Genomic DNA, 18795 nt, shown 5'->3' on the forward strand with positions numbered 1-18795 from the left:
GATACCATTTGTAACATCCCCTTCTAGAACGTATCACAATATTGTCCGCTTTGGGCTCCCGGTACAAAAACTTCCCAGGGGTCACCCACCTTGGATTACTCTAGCCCGGGAACACTTAACTGTAGAGTTATTATGGGATTTTCTGCCCTCAAAGCTTTAAAATGAATTGTTACAAGGAAGGCATCCACACCCCTTATAAGTAAACGCTTCGTTCTCCATCCAAGACGATGTGGGATTAGGTACAACCTACCTTCACCTCCAATTATAGGGTTCGAATTCCCCGTCGAACACACCGACCCGTGCCCCAACTATGATACCATTTGTATCATTCCCTTCTGGCATGTATCACAATATTGTCCGCTTTGGGCTCCCAGCATGAAAACTTCCATGGGGACACCTTCCCTGAATTGCTCTCTGTTTCACTCATTTACCTTTTAAGAAATTTCATGAACACCATAACAATCTCACCAGACATCTTTTGATACAACCCAATCCTTGAAAGATACAAAATGGTAAAAATCTACATCTAATAAGATTGCATCAAATATCTCTCATTCATCCCTCTCCATACTCTTAAAACTCTCTTTCTTTTTCCAGCCTCTCTTCTCTTGATTCAAGCACACAAACTGAAGGAAGCAATGGTTGATGCCCTCTCTCGGTCCAAACTTTGATCTAGCCTCACTCTTCTTCTCCATCCCATCGTTTTGAATAGCTCTATAAGCCAAGAAAGCAACCCTCATCGCAACTCCTTACTCTTTATTCCTTACTTCTTACTCGACAAAAGAAAAAAAATAGCTCAATCATCTTCTTTTCTTACTGATTTTTTGAGGAGAAACAACCCTAAAATAGAATCTATTTTCGAGTATACCAAGTCCTCAAGAAGCTGTCAAATTTTAATCTTCAAAGTCCTTGATTAGCACTCTTTTTTGGTCCTCTAAAAGTCTCAAGAAGCCTAGGTAAAAACACCCATCTTTTCCCTTGTTATTTGTCACCAAAACAACTATTTTTGTGATAACAATGTTCCATCTAAAGTTCTAACTTAAAAATCCTTGACCATGTGTGCTTAGACCTTCAAAAAATCACTTTGTGCAACATAAAACATCCCTGACTAGAAAAGAAATCAATTCATGCGATAACCGTGAACTGCTACGGGCCCCTCTTTTATGATTTTCGAGTTTGGGGGAGAATACATGCTAAATGATTTCTATATGGATGATATAAAAGCTTAGCTAACTAAAAATACATGTTATTTCACTAAACATTTATAGGCTTGTTTTTCAGCTTTTTACAAAAAAAAATTATGGTCTATTCAAGACTTGTTTTTCCCCTCTTAAACCCTATGATTTGCAAAACTGTACCGTATGTAAGTAGTTTAGATCGATACCTTTTCATGTACTACTCGCATACATTCATACGATTTTTCTACAATCTACTATGATTTTTGCAAAACTGCATATCATTACAGTCCATTTTGGACTAGTCTGTAAAAACGGTCATTTTCACCCCAGTTAGGTTTCATATCAGGTCATAGAAAAAATTAGGGACACAGTAGACTTAATTTCTAAGCCTTGAGAGTTTATGAATCTTAATTCTGACGCCGAATGATTTTTCTAAAAAAATTTCTAAAACAGAGACATAATAGACATTTTAGATTAATCTCTTATCTTTGTCTCCTAGGGTTAAATTGGCTTCTAAATGATGCAGATGTTGTATATATGTATCTAACCATAAAATGGGTTAATTTACACATGCATACACACTTGGTCATTTACAAAGTGTAATATAATTGGAATGATATTGCAAAATTGTTGTATAAATGTATAAAAAGTATAAAATATAATGAATATGATATTACAAATACTTACATGCAATAATATATATATATATATATATATATATATATATATATATATATATATATATATATATATATATATATATAAACGTACATGTAGAAATGACCTTAAATCCGACGCGTTATATTTTGTACATAAAATATAAGTTATCTTAAACATGCTCACAAATTTAGATACATACTAACAAGTGTGCATTATTAAGTTTGGAAATCATGTTATTTCAAATAATGCACTCTTAATGATTTTGTAAACCGTTGATTTTATGGATATTATTGGTTTTACGTTGATCAAAAGCCTAGCTTTTGGTCAAAACGCAATCATCATGCTGCTCGATTTTCGTCAGAATTCATATTTAAAAGTATGAGAAATGTTAAGTCTATCAAATATTATAATCTAAGTTTTATGACACAGAATTCTAATTGGAACGATTTGAACAAACATTAATTTCTTAATCTTTTAAATCAAAAGTTTATAAATTAATCTAACTCATGCATTTGTATTGATCGACTATCAAAACGATAGGTGTTAATAACGGTTTAATAAGCTTTTAACTAAAAGTTTAGGGCTAGACCATTTTAAACATCAAAAATGATCACTTAAACTTGGGATTTCCTATATGAGTTGTTTTTCCTTATTTAACATCCTGTTCCGAATCGATTCCTAGTCTGAGGTTGTGGCCCGAAGATCGGTCATCATAAGGATTAGGGCTTTTGAAAAGGTAGGATCTAGGCTCATTTGGGTGCGGGTGATGTATTAGAAGTGGTCCGGGTGTTCGGTTCATGTTTTAGAGCCTAAGGGTATTTCGATAAAGTGTCAGTTGGGATTTTGTGGAAAATGGTTTTTTGTTTGGATGATATTAAGAAAGGTATGAGTTGATAGAGGTGTAGGGCTTCTCGTTACCTTTCCGTTGATGTAAGGATCATCAGAATCAGGCTTATAACGAAGAAGTTATGGTCTTCAGAAGTTTCGTGGTTTTTAGGCTTAGCCGAGTACACTGGCCGTACACAAAGCGTACGTGGGGCATATTAGTGAAGAAGGTAGTACACGGGGCGTACCTTGGTGTACGTTGGACATACTGACCAGGATTGTCGCGAATGTTCCCCGGAGTACGTTGGGCATATGCCAGTCAGATCAGAACCCTATTTTAGGATCGTGGACCCTATTTAAGCTCCTTATCTCATAACCTAACCCTAATAAATCCAGCCTCCACCCTCTAAAACCATGTAAATTGTCTTTAATCATTCATGGTGGCATTTTGAGCTTATGGACTCCATTTTTTTGGAGTGTTTAGCCCATTTCAAGAAGGTGGAGTTTGATACAAAGATGGGGGATCAAGGAGAAGCTTATAGATTTGGATTTTGTGACTCATTATCAGCTTGATGAAGGTATAAAGCTCTTAACTTGACCATTGATATCTTAGATCTCTCATTTGTAAGTTTTAGTTCATTTTGGTCCCAAGGATGAAGCTCTATGGTTCCAAATCTGTTTTTTTAGGCTTAGGGTTGCCACCCTTGGTGCAAATTGAGTCCCTAAGGTAGAAAGTTGCCATCTTGGAGGTCTTAATGGGTTCATGTAAGAGTTATGGTCAATTTCATGGAAATAGATTGCTACACTTTGAGTTTGGGTTCATGTGGGTCATATAAAGTCACCAAGTCAGTGACTTTATGGATTAAGACATGAAGTAGAGCTCAGATTTGTAATATGGTCCCTTGGTTTGAAGCGTTGAGTTCTTAATAGCAAAAAGGACTTAACAGATGAGTACGTTGGGCGTATAAGCTGGTATACGCAACGTACAAGTCACGAACCTAGTACGCACTACGTACAGCTGAGTATGCCATGCGTACTCAGTCAGAATGGGTTTCTCTTATTGGGCTTCGATGTGGGCCAGCTGTTTGGACTGTTTATCTTGGGCACGGGGGCCATCTTGTTGTGGCCTGTTAGTGATGTTGGAAAAGGCCCTGGAAGGATTTGGGCCTAATTTCGAAACTTGGGCCATGGTTTGGGTCACGAGTGTTTTTAGCATTTTGTGCTTAAGTGTTTAGATTATTATTGGGCTATCAGAATATAGAGTGTGTTAGACTAAAAAGAGGGATTTGGGCCTCTTGGCAGGACCCATGTAGAGGTTTGGGCCTAATTTGGAAAATTAGGCCATTGATGGATTTATGGACATTATAGTGTCAGGATTTTGTTTTGGGTTTGGACTTTAGTTTTGGATCATACTAGGCCAGGGGTAGAATGTTCATTTTACCCCATGCATGGATTAAGGATTATGCTATGGGACCCAATTGCTAATTGGGTATATTAATCGGTATTGATAGCTCAGAAAGGGGACAAGGCAGCAACTAAGGATTTCTTTTAAGAAACTTCTACATTCGAGGTGTGTCTCCTCACCATACCAATGGGTCTAAGGCACCAAGGTTGGCCCTTTTATTTAGTTGTGATGATTATTGGGAATGTGTATTTGATACATTATGTATTTATGTGAAGACCATGCAGGGGTTCCCATGGATACTAGTTATATGGTGTATGCTAGTTGATTATGTGATATTTGGTTTGCTATTTGTCTTTATGATACTTGCATGGAAGACCTGGGGGGTTCCCGGGGCACCTAGGTATAACACCTTGGAGGGTTTCCACGACATTCTAGGTAAAAGACCTCGGGGGTTCCTGAGGAACTAGGGTTTAAGACCTTGGAGGGTTTCCATGGCATCCTTAGTTAAGACCATGTCGGGGTTCCCATGGCATTGGGTTATGACCATGTGGGGGTTCCCATGGTGTCACACCCCAAAACCGAGATTGGCGGAAACGTTATGGGGCAGAGGACGTCATGTAAATTATCACAACAATGCAAAGTAGTAAACAAGCAACAACATCATCCATTGCATTAATAGTATAATTTTAATTACAAGTGTGTTCTTTCATAGTATAAAACAACATAATGAATAATCAAAATAAATGACGAGTCCTGACTGCTCCGTCTTCACAAAAACTGGTCGTCGTACCTCTCTATTTGCGACCTGAGAATACAAGGTATTTTGAAAGTGAGTATCAGCAATAAAGCTGGTGAATTCAGAAGTATTTATGTGTCTTTGATTCATGAAATTGTAAAGGAAAGACTTGTAATTGTTTGAAGGAAAGTTTGTGTAAGTATGAAAATGTTTGTAAGTAATTGTAAATGTTTGAAAACCCTAGAAAATCCCATATTTCCTACTAATATAAAAAGTAATCTTCTACCAAGACCTAACTGTTTTGAAAGTAGTCTTCTACCAAGACCTAACTGTTTCGAAAGTAGCCTTATACTAAGACCCGACTGTACGACTATTATTATTCAAATCTAATCTACCTCGTCGATTATGTGAATATGACACATAGTAAAGGTATTAATAATATATTAACTGGAGTTTTATATCCTTTTGTAAATGTCGTATATATAGTGTAAGTACTGTAGTATTTATAATAAGTGACTACTTTTGTACTAATTTGTCTTAATTGAGGGTTAAGGCATAATGTGATGGCTAGATCCCATACTAAACGCTCCCCTGTCAAGAGATTTTGGGAACCAAACGCGACCCCTGCATGATTGCAAGCCGTGAACATGCACATTATTATGATCATGTATACCCAATATAACTATCACCTTTTGTTTAGAACAATGTGTTAGCGATTAATTGGTATAGTTAGATCCTGTAATTGTTCCATGCTATAGCACCTTGTCATGTTTGTTCTGTTATCGTGTATTGTATCTTCCTCCCTGTTTCTCTTTATTGTGTGTTCTCTTATGTTATCGTGTATTGAATATATGGAATAGTATCTATGTAATAGTATGTATTAGTATCTCTTCATATAGTATGTATTGTATTAGTATTCTTGTAATTGTATCTCTTCATATAGTAAGTATTGTATTAGTATAGACTCATGAATGAACTGACTCCTGTGTGATTCCTTGTACTTGGAATAGTAAGTAGTATCTCCTAACTATACCTGTTATAGCAACTAGTAATGTACGTGTATAACCGAAGTATGCCTTTGCTACCCAAAGGTACTGAACTACTGATGGAACTTTTATGTCTATATATGTATACATAATATATAACTAATATTTAGACAACATTCGGACGAATAACCGATACCCTAAGGCCACATCCCAACGAGGAAAAGGAAATAAAGTGAGCTAGCCATCCTAAGTCCTTTAAACATTACTTATATAACTATACCTATATAGGCATGCATTTGACAATATAAAAGTGTAAAAGATGTTTTTTAAAACCTTTAAAAAGTTTAATAACTAAGAAATGATGACTTGATGTTAGTTTGTAAAACGATTTGAAAGTAGTTTGTTTGATAAGAACAGTTTTAAGTATAAGGAAACCTTTATTTGAAACACAATTGTAATAGAGTTTGAAAGGAAGCATACAATATGTAAGACTGTTTGATAAAGAGTTTTAAACATGTAAAAACATTTGAGAAATCCATTTGAAGTAATTTGTTTGGTAAAACAGTTAAAAGTGTAGTAAATCCATTTGTATGCTAGTTATTAATCACATGTGATTGATATACTAACTAGCATGATTCAACTTGTATCCCCCCCATAAAAGAATTTATAAACATTTAAAAAGGGTTATTTAAGGGGTATGAACTCACCTGTAGTGAGTGGTTTGGATGGAAGGACTGTATAGGATGCTAAGTGTCAAGTGAAGACTTGAACACACACAATGATCCTAGTTAACATATAATATCACATATATGTATCTAGTTAGTCTTTAAACAACTAATTAACAAAGTTAAGACATCCTGGGACATGTAAAACACCTTATATAAGTGCTATAAGTCCCAAGGATTGCATCTAAGTGTTGTAGGACATTGCTATTGAGTTTAGGGTTCAAGGGAACCCTTCATTTGAGTTTATGGTTTTGTGACCATAACTTATTGAGTTTACGGTCGTAAACCCATGAGTTTACGGCCGTAAACACATGCTTCTTTGACCATTTTGAGTTTTGAAGCTTTACAAGTCCTTAGAATCATTTCTACTTGAAGTACAAGCCTATGGAAGTGATTAGGGCACCATTTCACTCCTAAATGGAGTTTACAGTCCTTGGACCATTTGCCTTTGGGTTTAAGGTTGTAAACCTAAATGGTTTATGGTCTTTTGATGTTTTCAAGTGCTAAGCTCATCAAGTAAGGGATCTATGATAGTATCCAAGGCTTAGAAGGAACTAGGGCACACCTTGGCACCCTTTTTAGGGTTTACAGTCCAAGGTGTTCTTGGACCGTAAACACCTTTGATCTTGGGTTTCTTAGGTGTTTTCTTGATGTTTAGAAGTGTAACAAGGCTTACAATACAATAGGGTAGGAGTACTTACTAGATAGAAGCTTGAAAAGGTGCTAAAAGTCCAAGAACACTAGTGTGTGCTCTTGGTGAAACTTGAAGATCTACACTTTTGGAATGATTTCACGGATGGAATCAGGTTAAATCACTAGATTAAGCAATATATCAGCTTATTAGGGCTAGAAACACTTACAAGTTGAAGATCAAGAAGGAAATTCGGATGCTACTTGAGAGGATTTGAGTTTTGCTCATGAAAAGTGAAAAAGTGATTTAAATGGCTAAGTGCCATATATATATATATATATATATATATATATATATATATATATATATATATATATATATATATATATATATATACTCTTGGGGTTTACGGCCATAAACACCAAGTTTAGGCCGTAAACTCCAAACTCTTGGAGTTTTGGGACTTTATTGTTACACAATAAACCCTGGAGCATCCTCTCTCCTAATATCTCCTAAAGTACTAATCTTAATACACTCAAACTTATTCCAAAAAGCTTGAAAGTTTGCAGAAACTTTTCTGACTTCGATTGAAGTGAAGGGTTGTACAGAATAGAAATTTCGAGTTGTCACACATGGCACCCGGTGTAAGACCCTAGAGGGTTTCCAGGGCATCTTTACATGTTTGCATGTTTAGCTCATATGTTTGTATGTATGGTTTATTGGTAGTTAGTGAAGACCACGTGGGGGTTCCCATGGCAGTGGGCTAAGACCCTGGAGGGTTTCTAGGGCACCCGGAGTAAGACCCTGGAGGGTTTCCACACATCCCTATATGTTGTATGCATGGCTTATATGGTCAACGTAGCTTTTATAGCTAATATAGATTATGTGATTATGTGGACTTTGTGGGGTATGCTCTGGGAACTCACTAAGCTTCATGCTTATAGTTTTGTTTATGGTTTCAAGTATCATCAGTTTGGAAGGGAATGACTCGAGTTGATCGCAACGCACACACCCGTGTTTTCTGTAATATGTGGTTTTTGGGACGAACTCTAATAAATGTTTCAATTAGCATTATTTTTGGAATATTTTGTTAAATATATTAATTAAACAATGTTTTGGAAAGCTTGGATTTAAAGGATATATGTGTTTTAATTGCATTGAAAAAAATGAAATTTTTACCCTGGATTTTTGGGTCGTTACAAGTTGGTACCAGAGCTTTGGTTTAAGAGATTTAGACATATTTTCGGGTGTTTCTGAACTCAAACTGAGGATCTGTAAAGTTTTTAAAAGAAAAATGTTTTCAAGGAAAAGTTTTCTTAGAAAAGAAAGGGTATGGTGCATGCAATCATCCGAGCTCAATTAAGTTTCCCAGAATACCCATATATGTTATCCGTTATGACTTGACTTATGAATATGTGAATTGCATGCTAGCTAGGGCTAGGAGAGATGCCTTTATATGTTGTATGAGCTGGTAGACTTGCATGCTAGTGCTGAGCAGTCAGCAATAGATTGGCCTGATATGTGATGCCTATAGACTTGGAGATACCGGATGCTATGCTGTAATGTGAATTATTATTGGTATTAGTAACTGCTAAGTTTATGCTTTTAAAATTGTATACGGTTAGGATTGTATAGCCTTAGAATAATTGATTTGGCCTTATTTCATGTTCCTTTTCTGGTTGTGGTCATAGGGTAAAGTCTATTATTCAACAGTCTATTAGATCATGTTTTGTGTATAATTTGCATGCATAAGGCAGCTGGCAGCTAGGATGGATGGATGTGGATAGCATGAGTTATGGTATGTGGGCCGAATGTTTTATGATAGTTCATGGGTCGAAGATTGCCCAAGGGTACGCCTAGGATGAGATTAGTGACAAGAGTTACCTAAGTGTGAATTGTATGCGTGGATAGAATTACTTGATTGGAGTATGTTGGTTAGTTTTCCGTTGACCGAATGTTGCTTGCTTTGTGCTTTGTAGGACTCTTAGCAATGTGAGTTAGCTGCTAAATGAATATGCTAAGTCACATGTAGCACAAGATGGATAATCTCAGAGTGATGGACTTGACCCTATTGCACAGCTCTTGTATGAGTCCAACCGTTCTAGGGGTGAGTCTTTTACTTGAAGGATTATTTGATTTCTGCGACATGTTGCTATATTCATGAGGTAGCTAGTTGTCATTACTGGGAATCCTTCAGCAGCTGAGGATTGGGTAGGTTGGGAACTTAGGGGGAGCCTAGGAGCTGCTTCGATGGGTATTGTGATGCTATTTAGAGGATGTTTGGTGCATTATGGAAGTAGGTGACTTAGAGGATTCAGGAGGATTGCTAAGGAAAGTATGGATAGGTGTGGAAGGTAGTATTGGGCATGTACTACTGAAAGCACAGGATCCATACTCGAATCGGTAGGAATCTTGGAGAATCTAAGAAGCTTATGGGAAGGAGAATTCTTGGTGATGCTTGGACCGTGGGAATAGCTATTATGCATAATGAGGATGAGCATGTATGGGAAAGACCAGGGTTGGTCCCGACTCTGGTTGTGAGCCAGTTAGTGGAAGGACTGTCATAATTTTGAGTCCGCTTTGGATCTCTTGTATCAGGCGACAAGGATTGATTGTGCAATCTATTGCACTTTTGGGATTAGAGACTATGTCTTGGGAGTAGTTTGTAGCCCGAGTTGGGGCAGAAGTTGCTTTAGCCACTGCAATTCAACTGTGAATGATTGAGCGGGTGAAGGTATTAGGGTGCGATACCCTGAATGATATGATTTCTAGAGCTTGAGAGCGGGGGATTGATTTAGAGAACATTGGGAAGAAGGGAACAGATTAGATGCATATATTGGAGGGTTCTGGGAGGAGACCCAAGATTTCAGATCAGCTTTCGAGAGGCCAGCAGGGCCGGATACAGTGTAGCACGCGCGGGAAACTGTACGATAGAGTTATCGCTCCAGGACTATGGATCGCTACAAGCGTAGTCGTGTCAGTAGGTGGGATTATGAGTGGGTGCTCAACTTTGGGTGTATTCGATCTGAGGGATCAACGGTAAGGTTTCGGGCAGTCGTAGTGAGGTGAGAGTGTTGTCAGACTGCGGGGTAGCCCGTAGCATTTACCATTCCCTAGATAGTAGTGAAACGGTGGTAAATTTATATTCGCCTTCGAATTTCTTTGGTAAAAGGGTGGATTGGGAGGTGATTAGGATCATTCGATTGGTTAAGATTATGAGAATATTCTTTAGGATTTCTAGAACGGAGTGATCCTTGTGTTTGGCTAGCAATGGAGCGCATGTGTTGTTCGACGTAGGATTTGGGCAGGTCATGCATATTGATGGAAATGGATTGGAGGTCCATAAGGTATAAGAGGTGGAAAAGCATTTTCGAGCCCAAGTGGGAAAGAAACAAGTGGCTGCTTAGGCCTAGGTTGTGTTGATTGGAGTTTAGGAAACTCCCAGACGCCGGTCAGCATCACCTTGATCATGCATAGTGGGAATCTGTAGGTGAGATCCTAACTCCTGATGGGATATAGAATTCAGCTCGAGAGATGCGACGTTGTGGTAGTTTGAGTGTGGTGAGGCCATTGGTGGTAAGCATGGTTGGACTGAGGTAGTGTTAGGCTGTGATGGGATCGTAGTATTCATCGGTTCAAAGTAAACTATTCATGAGATGGTCATAAGCATGGAAAGGGGGACCAGCTCGTGCTTTGGGCACGCCGGCCAGGTTCATCAGGGAATTATTCTCTGTTTTCGGATTTAGGATCTTCGGTGTTCGTAGGCGAGCTTGGGTGATTATGGAAACTCAGGTTGGAACTGATAGAGACCGTTAAGTCAAGGGTTGGATCTTGCGTTTCAGTGATGCAAAAAGGTTCAGGCTGGGTAGCCTGGTGGTTGACTCTTAGGAACTTGGTGGTCAGACCACGTGCGAGATTGGAAGTCTCAAAGCCAGATTAGGTATACCCACCCATCATTTAGGTAAATGGGTTGGTAATCAGGAGGATGTGATGTGAGATGTAGGTGCAGATTCATTTATGTTGGGACATGAGGGAGTATCAAATCAGTTTTGAGTAAGATCTCTAGTCGGGTATCGCACATGTTTAGTGCTTGATTTTTCGTTCCAACGGAATACAGATTGAGATATTTACATGCTAAGGGCACTAATCGCCAGATTCAAGGGTAATGGATGGGTGTAGTTGATGGCAGTTTGAGTTAATGTGATGTGTCTTGGGTTGGTTTTATCCATGAAAGAGCCATAGCATGTCTGAAGTGAGGAGAAGATGGGTTGTTGAAGACTGGGTAGGAGGTGAGTCTGAAGTGATTCATGTAGCATTCATTCTATTAGCAAAAGTTTAATGGCAAGGCGTGGAAGCAAGTCCTTCCAGTCGGTTTTCTTTTTGGGAGACGCGTGGGACTGTAGTGTATGTCTGTTGCCTCAACAATCGATGAGGTGTCCGGTGATTTTGTTCTTTTGGAAGCCTCAAGGTTTTACGGGTGAAAATTATTCTGTTTAGGTTGGTTTTCTTATGTAATAAATTCAATGATGGTTCAGAAGGATAAAGGTGGTTTTATTATAGAGGGTTTTGGGTTCGTTCCTTTTTAGGTTGGTAAGTCCTTTTAGGGTTGATATCGGTTGCCTTAGGGAGGCTGTATTTATTCCGGATTGTGGAGGTATGGACCAGATTGTTGAATGCGCTGGGAAAGAAGGACAGATTTCGAGGGCGAAATCTAATTCAAGTGGGGGAGAGTTTTAACATCTTGTTCCGAATTGATTCCTAGTCTGAGGCTGTGGCCTGAATAGTGGTCATCATAAGTATTAGGGCTTTTGAAAAGGTAGGATATGCGCCCATTTGGGTGCGGGTGATGTATTAGAAATGATCTGGGTGTTCGGTTCGTGTTTTGGAGCCTAAGGGTATTTTGGTAAAGTGTCAGTTGGGCTTTTGTGGAAAATGGATTTTTGTTTGGAAGATCCAAAGAAAGGTATGAGTTGATAGAAGTGTAGGGCTTCTCGTTTCCTTTCCGTTGATGTAAGGATCGTCAGAATCAGGCTTATAACGGAGAAGTTATGGCCTTCGGAAGTTTCATGGATTCAGGCTTAGCCGAGTACACGGGGCATACACAAAGCGTACGCAGGGCGTACTAGTGAAGAAGGTAGTACGCGGGGCATACCTTGGAGTACGCTAGGCATACTGACTAGGATGGTCGCGAATGTTCCCCAAAGTACGTTGGGCGTAGCATATATACGTTGGCATATGCCCGTCAGATCGGAACCTTATTTTAAAGTCGTGGACCCTATTTAAGCTCCTTATCTCATAACCTAACCCCAATATCTTCAGCATCCACCCTCTATAACCCTGGAAATCGTCCTTGATGATTCATGTTGGCATTTTAAGCTTATGGACTCCATTTTTTTGGAGTGTTTGGCCCATTTAAAGAAGGTGGAGTTTGATGCAAAGATGGGGGATCAAGGAGAAGCTTATAGATCTGGCTTTTGTGACTCATTTTCAGCTTTATGAAGGTATAAAGCTCTGAGATTGACCATTGATATCTTAGATCTCTTATTTGTGAGTTTTAGTTCAGTTTGGTCCCAAGGATGAATCTCTATGGTTCCAAATCCGTTTTTTTTTGGCTTAGAGTTGCCACCCTAGGTGCTAACTGAGTTCCTAAGGTAGAAAGTTGCCATCTTGGAGGTCTTAATGGGTTCATGCAAGAGTTATGATCATTTTCATGGAAATAGATTGTTATAGTTTGAGTTTGAGTTCATCTGGGTCATACAAATTCACCAAGTCGGTGACTTTATGGATTAAGACCTTAATTGGAGCTCAAATTTGCAATTTGATCCCTTGGTTTGAAGCATTAAGTGCTTAATAGCAAAAAGGACCTAACAGAGGATTACATTGGGCGTACAAGCTGGTACCCACAACATACAAGTCACGAACCTAGTACGCCCTGCGTACTCAGTCAGAATGGGTTTCGCTTATTGGGTTTCGTTGTGGGCTAGCTGTTGGGCTTGTTTATCTTGGTCCCATCAGGCCATCAGGTTGTGGGCTGTTAGTGATGTTGGAAAAGCCCCCAGAAGGATTTGGGCCCAATTTGGAAACTTGGGCCATGGTTTGGGTCACGAGTGTTTTTAGCATTTTGGGCTTAAGTGTTTGGATTGTTATTAGGCCATCAGAATATAGAATGTGTTGAACTGAAAAAAGGATTTAGGCCTCATGGCTAGACCAATGTAAAACTTTGGGCCCAATTTGGAAAATTAGGCCATTGCTGGATTTATGGACATTATAGTGTTGGGCTTTTGTTTTGGGTTTAGGCCTTAGTTTTGGATCATACTAGGCCATGGGTAGAATGGTTATTTTATCCCATGCATGGATTAAGGATTATGGTATGGGAGCCAATTGTTAATGGGTATACTGATCGGTATTGATAGCTCAGGAAGGGGACAAGGCAACAAGTAAGGATTTCTTTCAGGAAGCTTCTGCATTCGAGGCGATTCTCCTCACCATAGCAATGGGTCTAAGGCACCAAGGTCGGCCCATTTATTTAGTTTGTGATGATTATTGGGAATGTGTATTCAATACATTATGTATTTATGTGAAGACCATGTGGGGGTTCCCATGGAAATTAGTTATATGGTGTATGCTAGTTTATTATATGATATTTGGTATGCTAGTTGTCTTTGTGATACTTGCATGGAAGACCTCGGGGGGGGGGGGGGGGGGGCGGTTCCCGGGGCACCTAGGTATAAGATCTTGGAGGGTTTCCATGGCATCCTAGGTAAAGACCTCAGGGGGTTCCCGAGGCACTAGGGTTTAAGACATTGGAGGGTTTCCATGACATCCTTAGTTAAGTCCATGTGGGGGTTCCCATGGAACCCGGTGTAAGACCTTGGAGGGTTTCCATGGCATCCTTATATGTTTTCATGTTTAGCGCATATGTTTGTATGTATGGTTGATTGGTGGTTAGTGAAGACCACGTGGGGGTTCCCATGGCAGTGGGCTAAGACCGTGGAGGGTTTCCACGACATCCCTGTGTGTTGTATGCATGGCTTATATGATTTACGTAGCTTTTATAGCTAATAGCCTAATACAGATTATGTGATTATGTGGACTATGTGGGGTATACTTTGGGAAATCACTAAGCTTCGTGCTTACAATTTTGTTTATGGTTCAAGTATAATGCAAGGGAAGGGCCCGGGTTGATCGCAACGCACACACCCGTGTTTTCCGCAATATGTGGTTTTTTTGGGACGAACTCTGATAAATGTTTCAATTAGCATTATTTTTGGAATACTCAGTTAAATGTTTTAATTAAACAATGTTTTGGAAAGTTTGGATTTAAATGATATACATGTTTTAACTGCATTGAAAAAAATGAAATTTTTACCTTTGATTTTTGGTTCCTTACACCTTCATTAACTAAGACCTCAAAACTTAGTGAAAATCCTCTATTTTATGACCGTTAATCCGTAAGGAATGATGAACTATTTGGTATAGATTTATACGGGTTGATTTCCCTGCCTATGTTTGTTGGCTACAATCTACATTTGAAGATTCAAATTAGGCGAAAAGGTTGAGTCTCTTATCATCCCACGACGTCGAGGAAGCGTCGGTAATATTCTTAGCATGGTTCAATGCTACCTGACTTTCTCAGCATGGTTTAGTGTTATCTGATGTTCTCAGCATGGTCAATGCTACCCCAGAGGTTTTCGCATCCAAAGTTCGGTTATATGCTCGTTATAGAACCCCGGAGTTCATTAAAATGTGCGCAATGAATTGGACGATAATTATACATGGAGTTAGTTCACCCATACGGGTTGAAATAGGACCGTACATATTAGAAATGTTTCTCTCACATAGTTATGTGTCAACTAATCAGTTAAGTAAATTAATACTTAATAGACATTATGATACAATCTTCTCATTGTGTATACATTTATTCAATAAGTTATTCACATAAACAAACATATTTTATGCTTGGAATTACAAAGGAATAAACAAATTGTTTTATGCATTTAGTTTGGAAAATATACTTTATTTTATAATCACCAAGTTTATATGAAATAACATTCTTGATCATGAAAGTACACGGAGTCAAAACCTGTAGAACTCACCAACAATTTTTTTGAAGTATCTTAAAACATGTATTCTTAGGTAGTTATGGTGTAGGAGTTCAATCCCAGATATTATGGATCACGCATTTTGTACTTTTGATATTGAATATTTTTTGTTGCAACTATTTTTCATCGTTGGGGATATGAAACGATTATTTTAATGATGTAAGACATGTTTAGTCAATACTGTAATATATTATTGTTTATATATTGTTCAGTGTATGTTATAACAGTGATACTTAATTGAAGTCGCTACCCTGGCAATTCCATTGTTGGCCGGGGGTATGACACGACCTATAATCGTTAAATCTTAAGTGAGCGGGAGAGGTATGTGTAGATCTATATGGGACTGACACTCCCACTTTTAGTTGCTAGGTACAACTTAGACGTTTGTGTCACAACAGACATAACTTTCTAAACTTCGGCGACATTCGATGAAGCGTCGTCTAGGGGAATTTCAACAGTGATAAGCTCGATTATGGGAACTCGTTGTAACATTGTTCAACCTTAACTAATAAAGCTACTTATGAAAAGGGAATGACTCCAAGTAGTAACAACAAAAGTATGCAAAACTATAAAAGAAACTTAGGGAGGTACAATCCTAGTAAGTATAATATATGTAAGATCCTAACATCATACAAGTGCCTTCAAGAAATAATAAGACTTTACAAAAAAAGAAATCAAAAGTTAATAACATAGTTACTCGTACCCAACTAAAACATAGGAATAAGGATACGTAGGAAAATGGATCACTATATTCCTAAACAAAGATCTTGCTTAAAAACTGCTAAGTATTTTCTGTATTCAAAAACTTGTGTATTCACCAACATTATGTTGGCCTTTTTAAAACGACAAGTATTCCTTGGAAACCAAGAGATGGAAGTATACACTTCCTAAAGCAATGATTGATCGAGGAAGCTACTAAAAGTTGTTATCATTTATTATCATGCCTAGCTGTCAAAAAGCCCTTTCATATTAAAGATTGTAGTAAAACATATCCCGATGTAAATTTTAATGGAAGTGATATTTCTGTTATACATCTTTTTGTACTATTCAAGCAATGTTCCATGTTTGTTATCCAACATTCTAACGTTGCACAACCCAATAAATCCACTGCCGGTTAGGGGTATGAAACTAGGAATATCTGGTGATTGAGGATCACGTTAAGAGTCGATCACTCCTTGCATGAAAAAAATTAAAGATATATTTTTGATTGCTTGATCGACCTTGAGGATTCATACGGGTGTGGCTACTTTCTTTTCCATATCATGTAGGGTTGCCAGTATGCTTCTGAGCAAGTGAGCTTGCTCACTATATTATATATTGCAGTATGCATCCTTCTGTGCTAGGATGTGGTTAGTTTCTAGTGTGTTGTTTGGCAGGTAGACTTGTAGACTGTTACATGTGATTTTAGTTGTCTGTTATCTATAGTATGTATATGTCGACATATTTTATGATGGACCGAGACGTTCTAGCTTTGTGCGGAAGACCAGGATGTAGGCAGGTCAACTTTATGTTGAAGGCCAAGTGGTAAGTTGATGAGAAGATCAACATTAGGTGTTGTGAGTCTAGACACTCCCAAGGGTGAGTTGATGGCAAGATCAACTAAAGTGTTGTGATGGAATGCCCGCATTTCCTGCTAGATTAAGACATAGTCTATAATCACTTTGGTCAACTATTGTAATCTTTATATGAATGAATAAGAAAGGATTATTCATATATTTGTATGTGTAACATTGATAAAATTTGAGCCAATTAAAAACTTTTTCAACCAATTAAAAACCATTAATTACAACAAAGTGTTTTCAAAATATTTTCACGTCGGAGTATCCCAGAAATCAAAATCATAAAATGTGGGGAGTTGTACGATCACACCTTCGCCTTCCCGCGATCATCTGATGTATCTGAAACCAAAAATGAAACTGTAAGCCAGAACCTTAGTGAGTTCCGCTAAAATACCGATGCATAACAAATAGCACACATAATAACAACATGTAATTGGTCCACATCTCTACAGACTGAATTACCACTGAGCCCACAGTATGAGTCTGGCTTGCCTTATTGGCCTACATCTCATATCTGGCTTGCTCCCTCAGTCCTTGGACTGTAACGGATTGACTAGCCCTCAGTGCGAGTCTAGTATGCTCTCCTGGCCCTCAACTCACATCTGGAATGCTTAGGAGTCTTCAGTATGAGTCTGGCATGCTCTCCCTGGCCTTCAGCTCATATCTGGCATACTCCAGGCTTTGTTGGTCACCGCATAGAGTAGTGCAACCTTGACCCTTCCCACATAACATGTCAACATATAATACTAACTATGCATACGGATAATCAGGCCATATTATAGGTAGTCCTACAGATCTGCCAAACTATTACAACGACTAGCATGCATAACCACTCTCATACTATCATAACAACTAGCATGCAATACTAACTCATACCCAAAATATCAACAACTACAAGGATAGTAAATCCAATAGGCCAGTATTGGTGCCTTAGACCCCTTAGCATAGTGAGGATAACTCACCTCACAAATGCCGAACTGAAGTGATAAGCTCAAACTCTCGAATAACAGCCGCGAACTCCACCACCTATATTTACCATAAGACCACTTCCATAAATTTCCAATTTACTATAATACCCCCAGAAGTCAAACTGGTCAACCTTTGGTCAAATTCAAAGTCAACTGTCCATGTTGACCTAACTCGTCGAGTTCCTTAAGAACACAGAAAGTCATAAAACCCTAACCGACTAGCCGAGTTTCCAACCAACTCGTTGAATCCATGTGTGTCCAAAATTCGGGGAAAAAACCCTAACTGACTCGTCGAGTCCTCTTACTGACTCACCGAGTTCATGTAGAGTCAAATACTGGCAACCTTTATCTGACTCACCGATTCGGCTAAGCGACTCGTCGAGTTCATGCACTCCATTACTTATAAAAATGTTTTTAAGCCACTCCAAAGCTCCATATTGCAGATCCAACCTTCTAGTGCATGGTTTCCACGTAAAGTTGCAAACTTTACGTACATGCATGGCCCAACTAGACTAAGGGAAAGGTTAACTCAAAGGGAAAGTCCCAAGCTTGCCAAATCACATAACTTTATAGCTATATGGACCAAGGGAGTCCAGATCTGAAGTTACAACTTCACATCATACCCAATACATGAAATGACTCCCAAAAATGCTAATGATGGCCCTAAACCTAAATATGAAAAGATCTAGCTAAAGATAAGCCAAGGTAATGACTTGTTACTTTCAAAATGATGCCAAGATAAAGTAGAGTCAGATAAACAAGCTCCTCTTTGCTCCAAGCTTCTTGTACTTCACACCTTCTTCACAAAATACACCAAAATCACTCTTTAAGCCTCAAAAACACTCAAGAACATGGTTAGTAGTGATTAGGGTTTCTTCTGGCCGTCAAGAGGTGGTAAGGGACTGGAGGTAAGGACTTAAGGTCCTTTAAATAGGGTGAAAACCCTTAAAATTAGGGTTTCATCTTCCAGCTCCTACTCGTCGAGTCCGGGTCCTCCGAATCGCCGAGTAGGTTCAATAA

The sequence above is a fragment of the Lactuca sativa genome, chromosome 6 (genome assembly GCF_002870075.4).
Source record: "Lactuca sativa cultivar Salinas chromosome 6, Lsat_Salinas_v11, whole genome shotgun sequence".
Lineage (NCBI taxonomy): Eukaryota > Viridiplantae > Streptophyta > Magnoliopsida > Asterales > Asteraceae > Lactuca > Lactuca sativa.